The sequence below is a fragment of the Cololabis saira genome, chromosome 19 (genome assembly GCF_033807715.1).
Source record: "Cololabis saira isolate AMF1-May2022 chromosome 19, fColSai1.1, whole genome shotgun sequence".
In the NCBI taxonomy this organism is placed as follows: domain Eukaryota; kingdom Metazoa; phylum Chordata; class Actinopteri; order Beloniformes; family Belonidae; genus Cololabis; species Cololabis saira.
In genome coordinates this window covers 19,562,659-19,589,170 of record NC_084605.1, presented here as the reverse complement: position 1 = coordinate 19,589,170, position 26,512 = coordinate 19,562,659, and the positions used below count along the sequence as shown (strand labels likewise).

At 39.8% G+C, this 26,512-nt stretch overlaps 1 pseudogene; it reads left to right on the top strand.

Annotated features, from left to right (window-relative positions):
* LOC133419100 (dynein axonemal heavy chain 9-like) overlaps nt 1-26,512 on the top strand; it is a 178,716-nt pseudogene that overhangs the window by 24,624 nt on the left and 127,580 nt on the right.

Genomic DNA, 26,512 nt, shown 5'->3' with positions numbered 1-26,512 from the left:
TCTCGGAAAGAAATATGGAATATTAAATATTAATAATAGAAAAGTTGTAGGAGGAAGGTCAAACCTTTTGAGAAAACTCAGAATCAAAATTGTCCAATAAAACTGCAGTTGATAGATGGATTATAAACCTTTATTTAAACTAAAAGCATTAATGCTGGTTATGGGGGTAGGAAATGTAGGAGGGTAAATAGAAAGAACAACAACAACGACAGAGGCTGAATTCACTTAGTCAGTCAGTTTTGATCATTAGAGGACTGGAACGTGTTGGGATGCAGTTTATTAAGATGTGATTCATACCAGTGTGTACATACTGTACATGCTGACACATTTAACAGTCCCAGGCAGCAGTTCTTTATGCTGCACAGCTTTAATATCAGTCCCTCAGTGCCCCCCTCAACCTCCCACAACTAGAGAAATGCAGTGATCAACAACACCAGTGCTTTGCCCTCAATTTACTCCCATCAGAAATTAGAGCCCTTGTTACCCAGTAATAATCATCTCACCTGCCTCAGATGAATGCCATTGTTATTATACATATTCCAGTCAGGAACAGGACAGGCATCTTCACTCATTACCCCCACAGACAAAATGCAGCGTGATTTATGGCCATGACCAAGACATTTGATTGCCTCTGCGTCTGCGGTGCCACTATCAGGAAATGAAGCTCACAGCAGAAATCCAATAAGGAGCACACAGTGCGCACTGAAGTTCTCATCATAATCGTGGCTATTTACAGATTGATATAGCTGTACCGAGTCCTGACGTGTTGTCTGTTTTGTGCCTCTCGCAGATGAATCAGCATTTATTCTCATATTACCCCCACGCCTGCATCCAGCACTCCTTCACTCTGCTCCCTCTGCCCTTATTGTTTGCTTAATACGGACAAGCGAATCACGCCTCTCATTCTGTTTACAACTTCAGAGGATTGGGAGGAAAAAGCTCAATCACACACCTTTTAGTTGCTTGTTTTGTTGCGTATGTTAATTTCCATGAGAGCAGTTTTCACGCTTGTGATGCTGAGAAAAAACAAACATCAGCTCTTTTAATGGGAATACAAAATAAAATCTTGAGGGTAAAGGTAAAATAATGATAAAATGCTGTGCTCATTTGTGATTGCAGATTGTCTGCTTTGTTTTTGGTGTTGTAGATTCTCCACTGGCTTGTACAAGACATGGACAGAGAATGTGGGCGAGCTTTCTCAGTATAACCTCAGTTTGCCATTAATCAGCAGAGACCCGGACACTTGTCAGATCTCAGTAAACTTCAACCCGCAGGTTTTCAAATCAAGCCTACATGCTAGAAGAAAAAGACAAAAAAACAATCAATGTGTCATTGCTTGTAGTTCTGGTTCCAATGATAGTGGACAGAGGCTGAGTTATTTGTTACAATAGTATCAAACTAATTAAATGTCATGATTTTCCTGGGAGTAATTGAGTAAACTTAATGTAGCAATATTTAACATAACTACTCCTCTCGCTATCAGCATAGAACAATTCGTGTAAAATACAATTTGTAGAACAAAAAGACATTCTCGGGAATAAGAGAGGTTAAGAAAATAGTCAATAGTTCATGACAATCTCAGTTTGTTAATATGATTTGATTGTATAATATAATATACTGTAGTAATATGGATTCTTGAGTATTTTTTTAAACCACATTTTTACCAAACGCAAGTAAAACAGTAACGCATACTCGCATTGTTCAGAAAAGTTTACAACTTAGATTTTATTTGTTGGTATTTTACATTTCTCTACAATATTTTTCTCAGATTTTGAAATCTTTGGCAAAATATCCTTAGCAGCTATCTCATAGTCATCAGTCTCGCAGCTGATCTGCTTCTCTTTCCTCTCCGACGGTTCCCAGCTCGCGTCTGTGCTCAGGGAAGTGAGGGACTTGGACAGTGCACAGATCGGGACCATACCAGAAACTGCACTGCAGATCTACAGCATCAAGGAGCAGCTGTGGCAGTATGTGAACAACCTGGAACTTACCACCGTCAGATACAACAAGGTCAGTGAAAATCAGGCTGGACATTTTCAGACTTGTAGGCATGTGTGTGTTCTACTGCAAGGATGCATTCTGGCCTGTTAATCCACATGGTCAGCAGAGAGAAGTTGTTCAAGCTGCAGTTGAGACATCCTCATGAACCTGTCCCTGCCTCTGTTCCCAAGGCTCTGTTGACTCAGTAGCTTACTCCCAGAAAAGAGCACGCTATGCAAATATTCTAAGTACATAGATTGGTGCTGGAGTAAACATATGATGGTAAATGAAGTGGAATGCATTTGTGAAGAGATTTTTTATTAGTATGTACCCCTGCTATTTCCCTGTAATGAGCTGGGATCGGCTCCAGTAGACCCCTGTGACCCTGTGTAGGATTAAGAGGGTGTTAAAAATGGATGGATCTTTATTAGTAAGACTTCACTATGAATTCACGATCTCATTTCAATTCAATTCACTTGTGTCTTTCTGGTTCACAAAAAAAGTCTTCTTAAGGTACTTTACACTTTATCACAGCATGTGATCAAAACATACATTTGATTGAATTTACAGTACAGACTAAATTATATTTATTCAGGCATGTTTACCATTACTAAAATACAAATAGTCAATCCCTGAAGTTGTGTCGCTGCCGTATGTGGTCCTCTCTCTCTGTGCTGAATAATGACCTTGGGGACTTGCTGCTGGATGCCTACTCGTGGGAAGATTAGCAACTGTCTTGAATGTTTTCCACTTGTGAATATCTTTCTCACTGTATAAATGGCCTCCAAATAGACATGGTTGTATAATCCTGCCTACACTGATTGGCAGCAAAAACTGCTTCTCTAATATAATTGCTGATGTCTTCCTGTTTGACATTATGTTAACGCACGTGTGAATACTCCAGACCTGCAGCTTTCGTAGAGGTGGTCACACTCCCTGATGATCAGCTATAAAAGTCTATGTGATCAATAGAACTTGGCTGCTACTAACCCTGTCAATGTCCATGGACGTGTGTTTCCTGTTTTGATTTAGCTTTAATTAATAAATAATCGTATACTGTTCTATCTTATGTGTTGTTTTGAGTATTTAACTCACTTTAAGGGCTGATTAGGGTCAAATGACTTTTGTATATGTACAATGACATTTGAAAATAATGTAGAGTGTAGAGTCCTTGCTTCGGGTACTTCCAAGACCCCTTTTTTATTTTTAGAAATGTTTAGGTAAAAACAGTCCAAACAGTATTGTAGGTAATTCTTCTTGCCTCTTTTATGCTCTTTTTGTTTTAACTGTTTGCATATTCCCGCGTTTACAGTAAAATTCTTCCGATTCCAGTATCAAAGATACGATACTTCTGAACATAAGGGTGTCGTGAGTATTTATGACAGTTCACCATCCATTACCATGTCATTTTTGTAAAGAGAATCCCAGTTCTTCTTTGTTGCTCTAAAAGCCAGCACAGGAAATCACAGACTACTTTGTAACGTCCTGTTTTGAGTCAGCAGGTGGAGCAGCAGCGGCATGATTTGACTTCATTATAGGCTATAAAAAATATATAAATGGCTATTTAGATTTATTTGATATGTATATTTGTAGCTGTACTTAAAGTTGAATTCCTGATTAAAAAAAAAAAGATATATTATTTATTTGCTATTCATCTTAGTAAATAATTGTTTGAATTAAAAAACAATGGTATGACATCATCTCTAGTTCAGTTAGGACTCTGTAAATCGACTCTTTTCTTGCAGAACAGCCTTTAGAAATAAATATTTGTAAACTAACATTTACAACTGTATCAAAGATATCTCAAAATAAATAGCTCAGTTAAAACAAACTGACCGGCTTGAATTTACATCCCTGTTTGTTAAACTGAGTTGGAGGAAGAACTAAGCTGCACTCTTCATATTTGCTGGAAAACAGAAGGAAAACAATGAGCTCATGACAGAGCGGAAAATACGCTCATCTTACCACAGGCCTGTGACAGAAAATATTTTGCATTTTCCTTTTTGTAATTGGAGAAAGAGACGAGTTGATTCATCCATGCAATAATTTTGTTATTTCTTTGAGTCAGCAGCATGATTGCCTTTTGCATTCTTCTGAATCTGTTATTTGACTCAGTGGTGTGTTGGTTAACTCTGTTACACTGCAGCACAGTCTCAGTTCCATGTTCTCATGGATTACCTCTACCCCCCCCAAGTTTTGTGGGTCTAAATTTCCTGCGGGAGTGATTGTGCTGCTATAAGCTTGTCCTTCTTGTTCTGTTCTGTGTGGCCGTGTGATGGACTGGCGATCTGTGCAAAGTGTAACGTGCCTCTCACCCAATGACAGCCAGAATAGACTCCCGCCCTGCTGCGACCCTGAGCAGAATGAAGCGGGTGTTGAAACTGTAATCCATTGTCGATGTCCTGATGAAATTAACTGCTGTTATTTTGTACTGTTGCTGTGATTGCTGTGAGTGCAAAAAACCTAACAAAAAGACTTTTGCTGATGCAGATGAACACCGCGTGTATTCATTCATTGGCATTCAATGAATGGAATCCATACATAAAATATGCCTTTCTTTACCAGAGACACCATCACATTTTCTATTGTTTCTCTTCAGAGAGCTGAGGCTAGGGTGAAATTACAGATTTAATAATGTAAAAAAGAACAATATCCGAGCAATCACTGATGTAATTAACTTACCCACACAGAAGACAGTTCCCATTATGCTCAACCGCATACATCATACCTTCCTCAGTAAGTGATTTTATATTCTGAAAATACTTGCAGTTAACTCTCCAGCAGCAAAAAGTTTTTAGTCCAATTAAGTCAGAGGCTGTGGCAACATGAAATGATGATGAAATGGTGTCCCTGATGAACATGACACGTTGTTTGGCGCTGCTGAGAAGCTTTCAGTGGCACTGATGTTAAAATGATTCTTCTAGTTACTGTTAGTAGGAGATGGATTTCATATTACCAACGCTTCTTCTCCCTTCTACTGTTTGGATGCAGGTGATGCAATCTGTGCTCGACGTGGAGTTTCCTCTGGTTCAGGGCCAGATCAGGGACGTTGACGCTGAGCTGAAAAAGGCTGAGGAGAGTCTGAACTGGAACAGCCAAGGTCTGGATATTAAATAAGTAAGGGATACAGCATCGGAGGAATGACACATTTAAATGCTTTCCTTTGACTTATTAGACTTTTATTTTGTATTCAGCAAATTGGTGATGATATCAGTTACTGGGAGAGTAGGATTTATTATAAAATGTACATGCTTTTTTTCTTACTTTGCTCTAGAATGGCAAAAAGTTCTACCTTGTCTCATTACTGACAAGGACATTCCTGCCATCAACTGTACTTCTGCACTTCCATTTTCTATAAAAGAAAGCAGCAGTCACACACATGAGAATTTTGTCATTAGGTGTAGTTGATAGACGGATATTGAGATGTCAAAATCCAAGAAATCTTCAGGACACAGAAAAGAGCCTTTTTTCACAACCAGGGTACTTTGAATGAGACTGACTGCAAAAAATTGTGTAGGTCTGCTTGCGCTTCTTCTTTTTGGGGGGTTTGGAGGATATAAAGCAGTATTTAGGTGCTCCAAATCCCCAGTCGGGAGCATCTAAAACAGTTGTTTTCCCACAGCCTGCTCAGTGACGTCTTCACTTTGGAGAAAAAGAATCCACCGACAAAAGATTCAAGTGACGGAAAAACAAAACAAAACTCTAAGTCTATAGTAACACTGGTCCGGCTATTTGCTTTGTGGAGCCTGCAGTGGAGTCGTGGCTGTAACTCCTCAATGCAGAAGAAGAATCCATCTCAGGATGGAAACTATGGCTTTAAGGTTGTAAGAACTGATCAAACAAGTGCACAAGTTTACTTTGGATTGGGTTTTGGATCGGAGTCTGGCTCCACCTACCCAGAATACCTCTGCTGTAGCCAGATACGAGCCTCTTTCTGTTTGTTAGAGCGATTAAGCAAAATTTTGTGTTCAGACGGGAAAAAAAAAGTAAAAAAACAATATGAATTAATATTTATGCATTTTTATAAATAAGATGTTTGCTATTTTTGTTATTAAAGTAGGCTCCAAGATCACAAACATCATACGGTTAGTCATATTATTAGTCAGATATTCCTCCCTTCATGTCATTTCCAGTTCAGACCCGGCTGCTCAGAGATGGTGCGTGAACAGAGAGGCTTTGTTTTTTGAAAAACATATGGAACAAGAATAGTGTAGGCGTTCAATCATTGACAAGCTTTGACTGACACGCAGCCGCTGGGGTTGTTGTTGGTTTCTTCAACTCCAGGATTCCCCGAGGCCCAGAGCAGAAATGAGAAAAGTATTTAAAGTAAGAGCCAATGCACTCGTCGGTCTGTGGGGACGAGCTGGCAGTCCCTCTGCAGAACATACAGCAGCTACACACTTATCAGCTTCATGTTATGTGGGTGTGTTGTGTAGATTGATTCAGGCAGAAAGCAGGAGATGGCGATTTTTATTCATGAAGTGTGTTTGTCAGAAAGAAAAAGGAAATATTCATTCCACGTTAGGTAGAAAAAAAATTCCTCTTAGGACTAACAATGCCTTCACATGCTTTTAAAAGCACTTTATCAAAATCAGATGAGTCTTATTTAATCTACTGAGCAGATTACTCAGCTTAGTAAAGAGGCTATCTTTTGGTTTACAGTGGTTATGTATTTCACAACACAATGTCAAAATCCAAGAAGTTTCCAGGAAACAGAGAAGCCTTTTTCACAGACAGGATGTAAATGATACTGCCTGTTCATCCCTGCAAAGGTTGTGTGGACCTGGGTGACTTCCTGCATTTTGGGGGTTTGCAGGATCCAAAGATCGATTATTAAGACTTTCAAATAAACCTCCTGCAACAGATCCATAAAAAATCCATACGATGTTAGACAGAAATATTTAATAGTCTGAGACAGTTCATGTTTCAGTGCAAAGCTTGTCGGTGCTCGGACTTATCCATATTATGTTTCTAATTCCATGCAAGCGCAGTGTTTTGGCCACTCAGCTCTATATAGCCTCTGACCTACAGAGTCATTTCTATACATTACCATGTAATTCCTGGAAATATAAATCAGATTAATTAGTGCTTATTGGATAAAATACTTCTGGAATCTTAGATGGCCCTTAAGTGTAGATGTGTGTGAACAATAGGGGAAAAAATGGAAAGTTAAGTTGTGGAGAAAAAGGAAATAATGCTTTAAATGTTTTTTGTTTTATTTTCAAGTAAAGGGCACCTGTGGGTATTATTGAGGAAAGGAGAAATTGTTTATTCTGTGAGTAAATTGTAAGCACTGAGGATCTACAAGGAACTTTAATTGAGGGATGAAAGAAACTTTACGTGAAGTGTTCTGTAAGAATCGCTTTATCGTAGAAGATATTATCCTGCTGAAGATTTGACAACATCTTGCTGTACCTGGACATTAATTAAGACGCTAGTACATCTAAACTGATATTCTTTTTAGAAGAATATGAGAGGAATGCTGGTCTTTAAGTTATTTAAATTCTCCATAACTGGTGTACATTTTCAGCGTCGCTCTTGGACGTGTTTGCCTGATTCTGGCAGTTGAGGCTGTTGATTATCCCCAGGGATTCACGCTAACTATGAGCCAGTATGTTCAGTGAACAAATCACTGTAAGGATTGACCACTCTGGTGCGTCTCTACGGTCCCTTTCATTACGGTTCAGCCTAGAAATGTCATTTTCTGTTTATTGAGAGAGTTTATAACAACAGGGAGTTAGAATGTGTGTGTTTGTTTTTTGTGACTATTTAAGTGCAATCATCTGGCTCGTAGTCCAGTGTGACATCCAGCAATACATTTGTAATGTGTCCTTTTTCCGTGGAGTGAAATTATTCTAAGCCATTAAAAATAACTTTTTAGGAGCTCGGCTTTTCAGTCACAAACTGCAACTCATATTGCCATGATTTATACATTTTGAAGATTTCCATGGATGGTCTCTTTCAGATGTTTGGCAGTATATCCCCAGCACCTGCGAAACTCTGTGTGACTTGGAAAGCCGAGTGCAGAAGACCAAGTACAATGTGGAGCAGATCGAGCGCCGCCTGAAGTCTTGGGCCACCCCCATGTTTGGCAGGAAGGAGGGGAAGAAAGATGCGCTGCTGGAGGAAAGGACTGAGCCGGTCGAGTGGTTCTACAGTCATATACGGTCCTCTGGGGAGAAGATCCACTCCCTGCTACAGGTACCTTCTAGCATGCTTGTGTGACGTATGAAGGTGACTTCATGCTTCTTTTGTCTTCATTTTAAAAGGTCATTATCAATTCAGCACTGAGGATTTGCTTTTCAATCAATTTCTATGTACATTCCAAATGAGGTAAAGATGATTCTGTGAGATTATTAAATGTCTTAGAAAAATCTAGAGCTGTTCAGAACTGAGCCGTCCTCTGTGGAGTGGAAGGCCTATGTGGAGTACATAGATGACATGATTATAGATGGCTTCTTCTGCAGCTTGAGAGTGCTCTCTCAAGTTCTTCTTGAACAACACTGGTAAGATGAAGAAAAATTGAGCAATACAGCAAAATTAAACAAAACAAGAAACCACTTGTTCATTCAGTGTAGTCTTAGTAGCTCGGTGGTACAGTATTATTACTGTAGTCTCAAATTCAGATGTTGCTGCCAACTAAAATAAAATGAACTTCTCTCAGCCAGCACTTACTTGGACAGTTTCTTAGCAGCATGTCCTCTGGAGTTTGGATGTCACTTGGGCATCTGCCTCAATTGGCTGTGGAATGGACTTGGAACACTTGTGGACTTGCTTGCTGGCATGAGTTTTGTCAGCCAGTTCAGGCAAACTGGGATGTGGTCTAAGATGCAGCGCTGGATTGATTCCACTCTGCTACTGTGTCCAATCCTTCTTCCGCTGTTCGGCCTCTTCTACCTCATCATTGTCTCTTTTTCCTCTCTTTTTGACTGTTCAGAAAGTCTTTCATGGTTAAGAGTCTTTGAATTCAGTGATTTAACCCAAAAACATCTCAGGAGAGCTATAATAACGGGTCTGGTTTCAAAACAGTGAAGAATTAAGCATAAGTGTTTTCCTTGAACTTATAAGCATATTTGGACTTCCAAGTGGATTTTTTTTTTCTTTAATAATGCCATGACTATGTGATAAATCATGATTTATTACAAATAAATCTCACATTATATATATTTTATGATAACATTTCTAATGCAGACATGTCCAGCCGGAGGCGATGTAAGTCTGTCAGTCAGTGTTTGAGAGGGGGGTGGGTGTTCTTAAAATGATTAAAATACTTAAAGCTATCCGATAGCTGGAGCACTAGTGATGTTTTGAGGTTGATGTTCTGATTACTGACTACTGAATCATTTCTTCTTCCTGATTGATATCAGCAAAATATAATATACTATGTAATTATAATAATCGGCTGGTATATTTTTTGCCCCTTGTGAGTTGCCAGGAATCTGGAATATGCAGGTGATCAGGAATCTAATGATAGAGTCCTTTTTGTCACTTTTGCCCCGATGATTTTATTAACCGCGTTAAAGACAGATCACATAAATGTAAAAAATGTGTTGATTTTGGCCGCACTAAAAGATATGCTTTGGAGCGAGACTAGGTATCTTTACACAGCAAGATATGACAGTAACCACAATGAGATTTCCTACGTTTGAAGACCTGCCTGATATCTCCCTTCTTTCCTTTGACCAAAGACCCGGCAGCTGTGGTGGCCCCTTTGTTTGAGGTTCATCTAGATCTGAAGATTCCTGACATGGCCTTTACTCCCTACATGGATTTTGGAGCTGCAGACAGTTTTTTTGAGATGGTGGAGAACCTCATCAATAATGTGTTCAGGATGTCCTCACAGATGCAGCGCCTCTCCCAGGACACGCCCTTCCCCCACTACCAGGTACGTCTTGTTTTGTACAGGCCAACACATGCAGTTTCCCCCTGGTTCCACCCACACCACGGTTTGTGACCCTTTCTGCTCAGTCGGATATGGAGGACATGGCTGATCTGGCAGAAATGCGTCAAGTCATCATGGAAAGAGTGCAGAGCGCCATGGTGCCGTGCTGTCAATTCCGTAGCTCCCTGGAGTGTTACAACTACCTGTACGTGAATGACAGGAAGGAGTTCCTGCGTCGGTTTCTTGTGTATGGCCAAATTCTCACAAGCCCCGACATGGAGGTTGAGATGGAGCATGAGAGTCCCCCGACTCTGGAAAACTTTAGAGAGCAGTTGTAGAAGTACGTATTAATTGTTGTTTAATTGTTAGTTATGCATTGCAGTGTGCTTGTGTTGTTTTTACGTCATCATTTCCTCTTGCAGGGATGATATTAAGGTTTGGACTGGTTTTATATTTTGTAAGACTCGAACTAAAGGTGAGGATCCACAGACCTCATTTTGCTGAAATGCAGTTTGTTTGCCCTGACTCTGCAGTTACGAGGAGCTCTATGAGGAAACTCGGGGTCTTGAGGCGGTGCACGTGTTTCACAGCTGGATCAGAGTGGATTGCCGGCGCATGAAGAGCGCTTTACTCAATGTCATCAAAAAGTGGAGCTTCATGTTCAAACAGCACCTGACCGATCTAGTAACCAACAAGTGTGGCTCACATCCTCCGACACATGAAACACCATTTACAATGTTAAATTACTTACTCTTTAGAAAGAAAAAACCCCCCTCGGCACCTAATCTAGTGTCAATATTGTGATGACTGGTGGTAATACAACATCCGTGATTTTTTTGTGACCACTAACTCGTAGTGGCTAATGCCCTGATAAACATTGCTGGCTACTTAAAATCATAAATACGTCTTTTTGCTTTTATTGTCCGAATAGTCTCTGGGCAAGCCAGCTAATAGATGACAATCTAATGATGCTGTCTAGTTAGTTATTAGTTGAATGAATGAATGAATGAATGAATGAATGAATGAATGAATGAATGAATGAATGAATGAATGAATGAATGAATGAATGAAAGCTTTATTCCGAACATGGGAAAGCATGAAAATAACACACAAGTCAAAAAAGTAAAAACAACAAAAAAAATAAAAATAAAACAATGTTACCATGCCTGAAAAGGAGTAGAAAGAAGCATGTGCTTATTTAATCCTAGCCCTTCTCCCTTCTCAGTAATTATCAATCCTCAGTTGATTTCAATATCATATTACATATTTACATTACATATGTACATATTTACAAACAAAGAAAAGTTATTTTATTTGTTACTATGTCACCAGGTATACTCACCTGGTTGCCCACTCCACTGTTTAACACTATGCTCTTCACCCAAGACACAGAAACACTGTTTTCTGTGCAGCCTCAGAATAATGTCACTGCAGCAGGTGACAGTTGTGAATAAGTTCATCTGTTTTGGCACAGTAATTTTATCATAGAGACATAAGACATTTATGAACCGAACTGATGAATATTATAAGCACAGCAAAATATCTTTAGTCTATCTTATTTTATCTTAATTCTAATTTAGATGCTCATTTTAATGGTGATAAAATAATAGCAATAAAGGTCATTATACCATTTCCACAGGCTGAACTGGACGTAATTCATCCTGATGTGGATAATTAGGTGGCAGGGAATTTAAATTGTTTTTGGTTTGTCCCCAGTCTTTCAGATCTGGAGAATTTTATCGGCGAGACTGAGGTTGGGCTGGAACAGGAGGTGAAGGAGGGTGATTATGGTTCTCTGCTTGAGGTCCTGGGTAACTTACTGGCTGTTAAAAACAGGCAAAACACAGCAGATACCATGTTTAAGCCCCTGCAGAAAACCATAGCTCTTCTCAAGGAGTATGAAGAGGAACTGCCCGATGTGGTTTACACACAGTTAACGGTAAATACTGATGCTCAGTCCTGTTGTCTTTGATTCTTTGATTTCTTACTTTCAGTTCAGATCGCTGTTTTTGTTAATTGTTCTTTATGTATTCCAGTGACGAATCTCAGGTCGATGTTTTTCCTCCAAGCACTTCATCATCTGTCCTTCGTCACTTCTGTATCTTTCTGATTATCTGTCTCACCAGGAGCTGCCAGAAAAGTGGAAGAATGTGAAAAAGCAGGCGTTATCGGTTAGACAGCTCGTGGCTCCAATGCAAGCGATCGAGGTACGATGCATGATGAAACATGCATCGTTGTGCAAAAAAAGTTCAAAGTCAGGGATATGGGAAGAACTTAATGTTTGGATTAGAAAAAAAATCTTTGTGTTCTTTTGCATTCTTTTGATCCTATGTTTTTATTTTTTCATGATAAAGATAACCTGAAGATCGAGGATACTAGTATTAGGCAAACACAGCCTTATGCCTGATTCGTACCGGATTAAAACCATCTCGAGACTTGTGGTCATTTGTAATGATTATGAAGGACGTCTATGATTTTAATCCAGTGCAAATGCACCATTTCTGTGATTTGTAAAGTAAAAATTCCAACGCCAATTATCCACCTTATTTCAGCAAACACTAGGTCACGAGGTAATGTCAATCCTGTGTGAACGCACATCTCAGTAATTCGGTCATCTGCAGGCAGGAACCTTTTGTTTAAAATATTCTCTTATTGCATCTTCTCCCTCTCTCCCGGCGTAATTATGGCAGATGTGGTACATAATGTGATATTATTACGACTTAAATCTATAGAGGGTATGCATTGATGTCACTTACCCACGGGACCACGCCCCCTTACTCGCACTGAGTGGCAAAAATGGCTGCAACTAGTGGAGAAGACGGGATAACAGCCAATTATCGGCTTAAATTAAAGGCAGTTGGACTTGACAGTGACCCGTACAGTTACCCCAAGAACCAGTGGTCCATGGACATTAATATTTGGCCACGAATCCAGTTTCCTGATATTTATATGTACTTAATTTCTATGCCGGGGAAATACACGAAGCAAAGCTTGAAGGCATACAAAAGTCTTGATGCTTGGTCCGACTTCAAAGCAGGATTTGTTGGCGAAATGAAAGTGATGAGGACACCAAACTTTATGGTTTGACCGTTTAACGTTAGCTACCCAAAAATCCAACAATACCTGATACAAAATGGGAACCGCAAATCCACGTTTCGGTGCCGGGAATCCAGTTGTTTCTGTGAATTGCAGCGATCCATTTGTCTCTCTTAAGCGCTATTTGCAGTCTGTAAAACGATAACTCCGATTTCTTGCTAAATCTATGAGTACAGTCGATCGCACAACAGCTCTTTCCCATTTTAGATGTTTGAGTGCTCAAACTGAAAGTCTACGCTGCCACTCAGTCTTTCTGCCACTCAGTCTTTCTGCCACTCAATGGGCGAAACCCGCTGTGAAGTTGCATCTGTGACGTCATGCGCATTCCCTCTATATCCACCACCTAAACCGTAATAATCTGCAATTTTGGCAGATTAACATAAGGAAAGTAATCAACATTAAGCTTCACATTAAAACTTACAAAACAAGAAGTCCAAATCTGCAGAAGAACAATGAGATGATGTGATGCGTGGCTGCATCACGCAGTAAGAAACGTATCTCACGTCAAGCTCAATGCCTCTCTAACAGCTCAAAACCTTCAGGCTACTTGTTAAGATGTGACATGTAGTCACTGAAACGTACAGTAACTCTTGAGTGTCTGATCCATAGACCGTAAAGACAATGGATGAAGCATTAGTGAGATGACTCATGTTTCCGAGGAGTGGCTCTGAAGCCTCTCTTCCCTCACACTGTGCACCGCAATGTTGCCCAGGAAGCTAACGCCAACCTGCCCACCGTAGTACAAAGTTATTGTTGCTCCTTCAGGCAGATCTGCAGATTTGCCAGCAGACGTTTAGTGGGGAATATCCTGTTTCACCTGTTGATTCATGAAAAAAAAATCAAAAATACTGTAGCCTAGAGTGTGTGTGTGTGTGTGTGTGTGTGTGTGTGTGTGTGTGTGTGTGTGTGTGTGTGTGTGTGTGTGTGTGTGTGTGTGTGTGTGTGTGTGTGTGTGTGTGTGTGTGTGTGTGTGTGTGTGTGTGTGTGTGTGTGTGTGTGTGTGTGTGTGTGTGTGTGTGTGTTGGGGGGCTCTATGATGAGCTCTATTAGGAACGAGTTAGTGAGGGCAACAACATTCCCTCTTTAGCATTCCCGTGGTGTTTGAAGATAACAATGTCACCTTGCCTCGCCTTGTCACATGATAATACACAAGTGTTATCTCAAGGCGCTCCCATCTAACAAGGCTAATTGAATCTTAACATAATTAAAATTAATTCATAGGAAAAGATCATTTGCTATAAAGTGTAATTGTTAGATTAGTTATGTGTCTAATTGGTCTCTTAATAACCAGGTGATTATTTTCCCATTAATGCCATAGAAGTAATTCGTAATCGTCACATTATCAAGTTAGAACTACAGACTCTAAGCTGATTCTGCAACAGCCAACTCAGGTTTGGCAAAACAGCAGCCTCTCATTAGCCAAACACAGCCTGATTTATCATGAGCCCGGGCACATGCGCGTGTTTGCTCTGACGGGTGCCTTTGTGTGCTCATGCATTTGTCCAGGTTTGACAGCAAGGATCCCTTCCAGATGCTAGATGTGTTCAACCAGCAGATCCAGGAGCATGGGGTGGTGGTGACCTCCCTGGTGGAGTCTGCAAGACTGTTTGAGGTCACCGTCTCAAACTACAAACAGCTCCGACAATGCAGGTACATAGTGAACCTGGAGTGAAGAAAACATCAGCATCCTGTGCCAGATTTGAAACTAATGAGCTGTTATTACAGGGATTTTACATTCACAGCCTGCGTCTGACGTGCTACCATTTTCATGCCAGATTAATTCACTTTGCACACTTTCCATCTTCCCCCAGGCGTGAGGTGGCACACCTGAAAGAGTTGTGGGATATGATCACTATTGTGGAATCCAGCATAGCAGTGTGGAGAACAACTGCCTTGAGGGACATCAATGTGGAGGACATGGAGATGGAGTGCAAACGATTTGCTAAAGACATTCGGGGGCTGGACAAAGAGGTAAGACACAAATCTTAAAACAGGTGAAAACTGAGCATGTCATTAGGTTATCAAGTTCTGTTGTGTCAAAGTGTAAGCACTTTTTACACAGGTAGTAAATATTTATAGTGTTACAGTACATCCCTGATCCAGTCTGTGATCGTGAGGGGAAGTTAATATTGTTCTTACCAGAGGTGGATTTCTGCTTCATGTGGTCAGTGGTTCATATAGTTTAGTTAACTCTTTTTCTTTGCATTTGCATTGGCCACTAACATGCAAGACATATCTGGAATAATCAGAGATGATCCGCGGTAAAGTGGTGAAGAACTTGCTCGAGGTGGCCACAGTTAGTCTGCCAAATTTCAGAATTTTAGTCTTCAGTAAAAATATGTTTGTCATGACAGTGTACACTTCTAACCCTAACCCGAGACCTCTGTTTTGGACGGCATGTGCTAACGTCTCAAAAGTTCTCTAAAATGCTGGTCTTAGCTTGACTATCAAAGTTTTTTTTACATTTTGGGCATATACAGTAAAGCCCCAAATATACTTGCTGTTAGTGCTTGCGTTCACGTCCGTTCGCGTGCACCACCAACTGCAACGTTGCTCGCATCGTACCGGCGGTAATAGGGGGGCAGTAAGCAGAGCAACAGTTGGAAAAGTGATTAAATATTTAGCGGTAGTAGCAGCAGTAGTAGCAGTAGCAGATTAGAACAACGAACAAGTTAACATGACAAAATCGGATGATGTAGGAGATTATAACATTGCTTTGGTTGCGATCTCGGCAACTCGTCACTTGTGGCCAGCTGGTATCTGACCTGGACGAGCTCCACTCACGGCCAGAGCGAGAACTGCAGGTCGCGTACGCGTTCAGTGTCTTTTTGAGAACGTGCACGTCGACGCGTCAAAAGAACGCAGGATACGTGTGGCGGCCATGATGCGTACGCGTTCTGAACTGCAAGTACATCTAGGGCTTAACAGTATGGACGTATACATAATGTATACACAACGTATGCACAACACATTAATTACTTCTATAGATAACAATAACATATAGATTACTTTTACCTATGAATGTTTTGCATGTTGCCAGCGTTCACTACTTATACCCAATGATAGTGTAAATTATCCATAGGCCATGTCAGTGTATCACAGACCTGTTGTACCCTATAAAGAAATGCTGCTGCCCGAAGCCCCAGACTAGACATCGTTGCTCCCACAGCATGCTGCTCTTATGACAAGGTGATGCTGAAGTTGGACAGCGAGTATGTATTCTCGTCTTAGCCTAACCTACATCTCCTGGATGGACATCTCTTATGATAGTCTTAAAGTAACAAGTTTGAAGTGTCAAGGCGTGACAGGCCCTTTAGAAAACTGACACAGTTTAATAAAACCTTCATGAAATGTCTGGAACATCTTTTGGTAAAATTACCGAAACGAATAGTGAAACAGCTCCGCTCCCTTTTTTGGGGTGTGTCTCTTTTGGAGTGGTAGTCCAGCTTTGAGCTTCCTGCTTCCACAGTACAGAGAAGTTGGGAGGAAAGGGAGGAATTGATCTAATTAACAACTTAATTAGAAAAATTATTCATGTTGTAGTAGTCAGTAGTGCAGTGACAAAATTGTCCCCCGCCCTTTTGGGTGAAAACTACACCTTGATTTTTTTTGTTTTGTTTTTTTACAGTGTTCAACACAGCCTTTGAGTTATTTGCTAATTCGAAAGGTGTTAAATCAGACTATAATGTTGCTTTGTGCCAATTTAGTCCCCAAATCATAAGACCCGTCAGATAAACAATAATGTCAGTGCGAGTCGACGATTGCCAGCGTTGTATACAATCTCTTTTATTAATTGTGATGTAGTAATATCAATTCAGTCTTCCTCCTTGGACGACCAAACTGACAAGGTTGTGTTTTGTTGGAATCTTTCAGTTGCTATCCATTAAAACAGAACATTTTATTTTTTCACAATGCTTTTTATCGAGGGGATAGAACTCAAATTAAAGCTTAAATTCTCATTGTCTCTCATTGTCTCTCATTGTCTCTAGTAAAGTAAGTTTAATGACATGTGTGTGCCAAAACATTTTTAAATTTAGACAGTTCAGACAAAACTCTCCCCAATAACTGTTAAATTCTCCCCAGTGCTCGGGCCCTAATTAACCAAATTATTATAACACAGAGCTTAATTTATTCATCCGTTCAGTATGTGTAACATGGATGAAATGCAAGAGATTTTTTTTAAATTGTTAAATTTGTATTAAATCACAAATTACAAAAAGTGGAATCTTCCATTTGAAACAGACTGTTCTATTAATAACTTTTTTTAGACGCTACCAGTAACAAAGACCTCATTCTCATGTTTTATCATCATTCTGAAAAAACTTTTGTTTGCAGAAACATGAAAGAAGAAAATGTTTGCTGATGTTTGGTTAATGTGTATTCTGCATCTTTTGACATTTAAACTAAGAGCTGTTATTCTCATAAATAACAACAACAAATAACATGAATTGATAAACATGTACATTCTAATAACCTGATATATTGTTCAAACTTGAAAAAGATATTGTTTATACAATATATTTTCACATTATATTTTGATAATGACTCCATTCTTCTTCCCCTGAGGTGGCAGCTCTACATTTCCCTATGAACCCAAGATATTTCATGTTTTCTTATTTCATCTACTTAACTGTATAAACTATTTGCCAACTTTTTTCATTCATGGCTTGCACTACATTCCAAAAACATTGGTACGGTTGCATTTGAGTGAAATAATGAATTAAAGAAGAAAAAGGGATGTTATTTTAAACAGGTAATTGTAATGATGACTTGGTACACAAGCAATGTCAATGAAACGCTCAGTCTTTGAGTATTAATAGTATTATTGAATAGGAAAAGAAGCATTTGGCAGTCTTTAATTCTGTTTCTCGAAGTCCACACACCTGATTTAAACGAATCGATTATGATCAGCATGCATCTGAATGTGTCGGATGTGTTGGAGCTGGGAATCATCTAAAACATGCAGAGAACCAGACTCTTAAGACCCATGATTTAGACTGTTATCAGCAACAAGTCCAGAAGCCAGCCTCTCTGATGGTACGTGGTTTTATTGGTGCTGTAGGAAAAGACTTCTGTGATGGCACCATAATGCAGGAAAGCGCCTTTCGATTTCAGACCAACATATGCTGCCCTCGAGACATTTTTTAACAGAGCAATGCAAAATCCCAGTTTTCACGCATGACAAAGGCATGGCTGGGGAAGGATACGGTAACCGCTTGGTCTGCCTGCAGTCATGACCTGTCCTCCATCAGAGAATGTGTGGAGAATTTCAAAATGAAATATGTGCCGGTGACAGACATATAGAAATGCCTAAGATTTTAAGGCCTAAAATTAAAAAAAAATAATTCATGAATATTAAATGAATGAAATTAGGGCCAAAACATCCCCAAAACAGACAAAACAATGAATACCTTGGTTTCATACTGTGTACAAAAAATGCCAAATGCCAGTCAGCTTACTTTTTCTCAATCAAGGTTGTACTTCAATTGTAAATATGATGATTGTTCACAAAAACTCTATCTGAATAAATGTGTAGGAATTGTATAACCACAACATACGTAAATGTGTGTTTCATTGAAAGGATATTAAAAAAGGCAAGAGGCCTGTTTCACAAAAGTAAGATTTAGAAATCCAGGGTAAGAGCTAAATCCAGGCTTGACAAAGCGCCATCAGTTCATCCTGGCTTCATCCGTTTCACAAAGGCCAGACCAGGCTCAGGAGGTGCGGCTTTGTCAAGCCAGGTGTAAGTAATCCAGGTAAATGCGCGTCCACAGATTTCTTCTAAAACACCATAAGATCAAACACAGATTCACTGATTCTACATCAGATAAATTGTGTGCACCATACTTCTCACCAAATGAGCAACTTCTTTAGATGGAGGCTTATGAAGAAATGAAGCACATAATACTAAAGAAAGGAAACACTGCCACTATTATAAAAGAGCGATAAAGGGCATGGGGGATCAATAGCGGATAACCTGAATGCATGGATAGTCTAAAATACACATTTTCTAACCACTACTCTTAACGGAAAATGTTATAATCATATCATTCAAGGATTTACCTGACATTTGCCTAGATTTACAATTTAAACTTAGAAATGAACAGTGGAAGTCTATAATGTATTGTGTGAATCTGACAGTGGATTAATTCATGTTACTCCGGACCCCAGATAGCTCAGTGGGTAGAGCGAGCGCCGTTTACAGAGGCTATTGTCCTCGTGCAGGTAGCGCAGGTTCAGATCCCGGCCTGTCGCTTCTTCCTGCGTGTCTCCCCCCTCTCTCTATACCCACCTCCTGTCCAGCTGCTTTAAATAAAGGCCACTAGTGCCAAAACATCAAAATGACCTTTAATACAAAAAAATCCCTGTTACTGGTTTTTGTTACACACCTTATCAATATTTATACAGTCAGAACATGACGGGACCAAAGAGCGCTTGGCAACAGGTCCAGAATAAATATAAGAAGACTGACTGTGTTCCACTCGTAGAAACTGCCCCCTTCATACAGTACATGGTCATCATTCCACTACTGAATATGCAACATAATCACACATTTCTCTAGTATGATATGGACTGACTGGCTAACATGAATCCAGTGAGTATTATTCAAAGGCATATCGACTATTGGCACCTCTCCACACCAGGTTAATATGAGTTTGGTTAATGGTGGAATGAACTAAATAAATGCATCAATTCAAAAAGATTCAATATGGAAGGTTATGAAGATGTGCACATATTTTTTTTTCATGCCAAATACACTCTTCTGATGGTGTGGCAAATAGTGGCTCCGCTCGGTGCGGTGCTGAATCTGGGGACCCAGATGTCTGCACAGGTAGCGGATGGCATCCCCAGAAAAGCGGTAGCGCTCATGAAGGTAATTGTCAGGAAAAGTCAATGGCTCGGACCTGTCCCGAAACACTCCTTCTCGTCTGAAAGCCCTTCTCAATATAAGTGCTTCATCATCGACAACGTCATTCTAAAAAAGAGGCACCCATTGTCAAGGAGGACACATGTGTCTGGAGCTACTTATATGGCTTGACTTGATGACAATACTATTTCTTCTTTATCAGTTATTAGTATAATCCCCTCATACACATGTGATGGTCTATTAAAGACCTTTGTGACAACAGTGTCTTCTGAAACATGACCGAACAGTAACAATGCCCACATGGATAATTGTAAAATTGATAATGATAACCATCAAAAGATTTAAATAATAATAGTACTTGACGGAATGTCAAAATGAATTAAAAAAAAAAGTCCAGAACAGACAAATAAGAAAACGGAATCACAGACAAAACACATTGGTTTCTGATCGGCGAGACTGCTGACCGAACAGATAAGACACCAGGCTTAACTCTGGTCTGGAGCAGGCTAGCTGCACGGGATATATCGCCATGGTAACTTATTTGCTACTGCTTTTGTGAAACCGACTCGAGGCTTAGTTCAGCCAGGATATCGGGAAAATCCTGATTAATCCGCTATCCTGGTTTTGTGAAACAGCCCTCAGGTGAACTGATTAACAAGACAACTTTAAATCATGCCATCAGTTCAACTGGTGGCATCAGATGGAGGGAAATGATTCCAGGTGGTTTAGTGACAAGGCTGTCTTTGAGCAGGACAGCCCCCTGGCAGACCTGATGCAGCTCAACCTGCACCGCTTCCAGGACGAGGTCAGAGGGATCGTGGACAAGGCTGTTTAAAGAGATGGGGATGGAGAAAGTCCTGTCAGAGCTGTCCTGATTTCAGACCACACACTTCAAGCTATAAAATGTTATAGTAGCGTCTTTGAGATCTTTTAAAAGCGCTATATAAATAAAATTGATTATTATTATTATAGTTAACGATCCATTGACTTTATTACGTATTGTCCAGGAATGCAGTTCCAGTATGAACCCCACCACAGGACCCAGGTGCCTTTGCTCCGCACAGATGAGGAGCTTATTGAGACACTTGAAGATAACCAGGTTCAGCTGCAGAACCTCATTACATCCAAGTACATCGCATACTTCTTGGATGAAGTATCCTCATGGCAGAACCAGCTGTCTGTGGCACACTCAGTCATCTCCATCTGGTTTGAGGTCCAGCGGACTTGGAGTCACCTGGAAAGCATCTTCATCGGCTCTGAGGACATCCGCCTCCAGCTGCCCAAGGTTACACACATCAAACACTAAAACACTTCTAATGCAAGCTTATATCTCTGCCTAGCTCATATCCATGCACACCTTAACCTGTACACCTGTCATCACAGAATAAATCCATGTAGCACAACAGTTAGGCTTGTTATTGAAAAATTTGTTAAACGTCCTTTACACGTAGTTTACTCTGCGAGTACTTTTTTTTTACAGGCTTTCTCTCTGTGAAAAAGCTTTAGTAGAATACTTGGACACCAAGTGTCTGGCCTTTCCACGATTTTACTTCATTTCTTCAGCTGATCTGTTGGACATCCTTTCAAATGGACCAGGTGAATAAAGCCACCAGGTGGCTTTATTCATCTTTGTCTGAATAGCAAATTTCAGTTTTCAGTCTGATTACTGACACCAGAAAACCTGTCTTCTACTTTTTACTTATATTGTAGTACCTTAGATGCCCTCACAGGGGCAATGTTGCTCACAGGTTTGCGGGTTACAGCCACCTCTGTCATGCAACACTGTCTTCTGTTTCCATCTCAGAGAAAAAATGTTAATAACTTGCCAATTGACTTTTCTGAAAGGAAGTTAAGAGTCGTATAGCAGGACGTGGGTGCTGCCCTTCTGTTGCTGCTCTCAGACAGCACTGAAGTAGTACCGATATGTTTGCCAATTACAAAAAAAATCCCAAAACACATGATTTGAGCACATTTGTGTGTTTTCTCAGGTCCAGAAGCATCTGTCTAAGCTGTTTGACAACATGGCTAAGCTGAAATTCGAAGGAGATGAAGAAGGGGATCCTTCTAAGATTGCTCTTGGCATGTACAGCAAAGAGGAAGAGTACGTCCACTTTAATCAGCACTGTGACTGCACCGGACAGGTAAAATACACCCATCTTCTTTTATACATATCTCTCTGACATTGTGGTACCATAACTTCCCCATTTAGCTAAATGCTGAAGGCATTTTTATTGTCTTTATTAGGCTGCCGACATTGACGCTAGAGCTGTCTCTGGATAAATGGAATAAATGGAAAAAAATCATTTACCTGCCTTTTTCTGTAAAAGAAAGAGCAAAGAAAATATATAGATATTAGATATAAATATCACATCACACACTAAAGGAGACAGTTGAAATAGTCTTTCCCCCCGGGGTTTTGCATATCAAAGCCCATAAATCCATTAATTTTCCATTACATCCTATACTATTTGCCTGACTCCACTTCCACTTGAATGCTTATTAATGACCTCATTAGGGTCCACTGATAAGAGAGCCTGTCGGTGCTCATGTGACAGTCTTTTTCTACTTCTGTATTCAGGGACCCAACTGTTTTGTATTTTCTTCCTAAGGTGGAGGTGTGGTTGAACCGGGTGATGGAAACCATGCGCTCCACTGTTCGCCACTACATGACTGAGGCAGTAGTCGCTTACGAGGATAAACCCAGAGAGCAGTGGCTGTTTGACTATCCAGCTCAGGTAAATAGGCTCAGTGGGGTGTGTGTGCAGATTGAACTTTTTTTTCTCTTTTTACCTATTAGTCATGTAACAACTGATGACCTGAACCAAATTCCAGTGTGTATCTTATAAAGTATTTTTTAACAAGATGATGATTAAAGTGCATGACGGCAAATATGGACATTTGTCTGTAATAATAAGACGCTTAGCCTCCATTAACTGTTACATGAATTTAAGTATTTGACACTTTTAGTGGCCCTTAAATAACTGACTTAGGTCTGGATACCAGCTCAAAAGTAAAGTTTTTATGCCAAGCAACCATACATATAAATATCTCAGATCCCACAATCCCCATGCTCTCATATACGTTCACTGTTAGACACTGTGGAGGTCCAGGATCCTCTCTGTCTTGCCGTCTTCATCCTTCAAGACTGGAGCACAGAATGAATGAAAATGAGTCTGAGTTAGAAGAGCAGTGGAGAACAGTAGATAAATGAAATAAATACACAGCCAGGGTGGACTCCACACTGTTCTTCCTTAATCTGGGGTTTGACTATCGATGGGAATGTCTTACCCCACTCCCCCGCATAGACCCTACCAGTATCTAGTTGGAACCCACCGTTGGAAGACACCCTCTGGTCCCTCTTCTTAAAAATGGGAACCGCTGCTCCAGTATGCCAATCCAGAGGCAGTGCTCCTGCTGTCCATGTGATATTGAAGAGGTGTTTTGAGCAAGGCAGCCCCACAGCATCCAGAGCCTTGGGGAGCTCAAGGTGGGGTGTATCCGCCCCATAGTCAGACGTTATGGGTGAATCCAGCGTCCTCTGTGGAGGACACGTTGGTGGGATTCAGAAGAGCCTTAAAGTAGTTGTTCTGCTGCATAAAAATATACTTTGTTGAGGTCAACAGCACCTCAACCCTGCCGTACAAAGTGCTGGGAAAGCCACCTGATGGTTTGCCAGAATCTTCTTGGTGCTGACTGAAGGTCACCTTCTATGGTCAACATATGATACTGCAGTCCCAAGATTCCTGTTGTGTCCTGCCAGTGCTCCATACTTGTCCATTTTATTTACCAATGATCTTTCATTCCACATGATGATTGAGGTAGAAATAGTTTAGACTTCTTCCTCCTTTCTCTCAGTTTTGCTTCTTTATCTCCTCCTCATCTCAACTCACATGGACTTTTGGGTCTTATCCTGGGCAGAGTTTAGGCTTTGGACAGTTCAAACAGATGCCCACTAATATATACAACAAGTGCCAGAATTACTAATGAAAATCCTTTGGCACAGTGAGGGAAGATGTTTTAAAAATTTTTGTTTTCACATAAAAAATATATTCAGAAAATCTCAAGAAGATACAAAGAAAGACACAGTATAACGAGAGCAGCTACAACAGGGAGCAGCCATCATGTTTGAAATGATGAACGGACTGTCAGTGAGTCCTCTGTCAATTAAGAAGCTTATACTGCTAGTTTACCCAATTTTTTGTTTATTTCAGCTGCATAAACATAGTCAGGAGGTTAGCCAATTCATAAAATAAACTGGTATTTTTAACATATTAATAATAATTAAAACAATCTAATACGCTTTTTTAAAGTTGATTATGAACAAGGTGACAGATAGTAAATCAATCAGGAAACACATTATCCTGAAAAAGTATTCACCCCTTTGGCATTAGCCCTATTTTGTTGTATTAGTGTACTGAAATTGAAATTGATTTTTGCGGGATTTGTAACATTGGATCAACACAAAACGCCTTATAACTTTGAAGGTGCATAACACTTCCAGTTGTGGGGAAAAAAAATATGTATATATTAAAAAAACGTCAATACTTTTCTGCAATTACAGTCGCAAGCCTCCTGGGTTGAGTTTCTATAAATTGAGCACGTCACCACTGGGATCTTTGGCCGTTCTTTAAAGGCAGAGTTGTTGTGTCTCCCTTAGGTGGAATGAGTTCAGCCGGTGTACAAGAATATTGAGTCACACAAAAGATTCTAAATCAGATTGGGTTTGGGCTTTCATTAAACCTTTTTCACAGTATTTAAATGTTTCCCCTCAATTTACTCAAGTTTTGTCATACCTTAATTTTGTGCCAAATGACATTATTAATCTGAGCAGAAACAAGGTGAAACATGGATATATCCCATTAAAAATAGCTTCATTGTTAAAAGATAAAATAAAAAAACAACTAACACAAGGCCATTAGACACAGGGAAAAATATAAAAGCATTATAAATAGGAATAAATGTATCGTGAAACTGGATAATAAAATAGCCCCCCAATTTTTGTTTTTTGAAAGTCAAGGCCAGTTTGTAACTCCTAAGAAGTGTTTGAATATGCCTGAAGTGTAAAGGAAGCATAGATGGAATGGTAACTGCTCCACAGATTCAAGGCGGACACTAATGAACGGCATAATGAACGGTGCGTTTTGATCTGGATATCATGACATCTTAGCAGAGCCGGATTAACACAAAGGCAAAGTAGGCATGTGCCTAGGGCCCGGACAGGGGGGGGCCCAGACAGAGGGACAAAAAAAAAAAAAAAAAAAAAAAATTTTTTTTTTTTTGTCTGCACACATATTAATGGTTGATAACATGCCGGTAAAAACCTAAGTGATATATATATGTGCATTATTACTATATTTAGTATACATACATATATATATACGCATACATACGCAAGGGATGTGCGAACCGTGCGACCGCACGGGGCCTCACGCCCCAAGGGGCCTCCCTCGCGCCCCAAGGGGCCTGGTGCTATGGGCCGTTTTTTTTTTCGCCCAATTTGTTTTGTTTTTTTTTCGTTTTTTTTCGTTTTTTCCCTTATAAATATCAACAGTCACGTTCCATTACAGACCTAAATGTGTACTAGTCTGTGCATATCAATAAATATATGTGCAATGATGACGCGTGTCTGTTGTTCAATACAACTGATCAGACCAAGCGCAGACACAAGCTGCTCTGATCCAGACGGGTGGAGTTGGAACAAACTGTCACACAATGTCCAGAGAACGAGAAAGATTCAGGAAATTTCCATCAGGGGATGAAAAAAGAAAAAAACTAAAGAAAATGGAAGAGTTTAATGCCTCTCTGAAAGCCACGTTTGATAAATTTGTTACAAAAATCACCGATCCGCCCGGGTCTCAAGCAGCCATGGGGCCCCGAGTCGAGGTAAGCCCAGATGATGATGACGAGGCAGGGGAAGGTATCCAGTATTTTGCTAATTGGAGAATTAAAATTGCGTATATAGACACCCGATCCGACCCGAAAAACCCAAAAATTTTGCCCCCATGGCCATTTCACACAGGGCCTCGCAAATCTCCCAAACGGCTCTGCATACGCATACACATACACACATATACACATACACACATACATACTACAGCACACTTTGTCTTACTGCAAATTTTATTGGTCTTTGTAGATTTGACTTATTATTTAACTATTCAATTTAATCAACACATTTAATTAAGATTTTCTGCAAAATGCTCACAATCGATAAGATAAGGATAATTTAATAGCATTTAATAGAGCGTTGTAATAACGTATAAATAATACAAATCTAAAAATAGTCTGATAGACTTTTAATATACAACACATGACTTATTTTGGAATACAAAGAACCAACTTGACTATGACTTTGCTATGTAAAATGTGAATTAAGTTTTATTAGTAACTTTGGTAAGTTTTAAGATTTCATAAATAACATCGATGGAGGGGGGCCCAAAAATCACAGTCTGCCTAGTGTAGTCCATTTATTTAATCCGGCTCTGCATCTTAGAGAAACTGGATATATATACAAAAGAATCTGTTTTAAAAAATGGCACCATTCTCTTTGAAACTAGTAACCTAGGAAAAAAAAGAATATACCCTTTTTTAAAAGCTGACACTATTATCTGGATTTATCACATTTTTTCACTTGATCTGTTGAAAATCCTCCATGGTTACAAGAAAAAAAAAACATTTTAAGCATG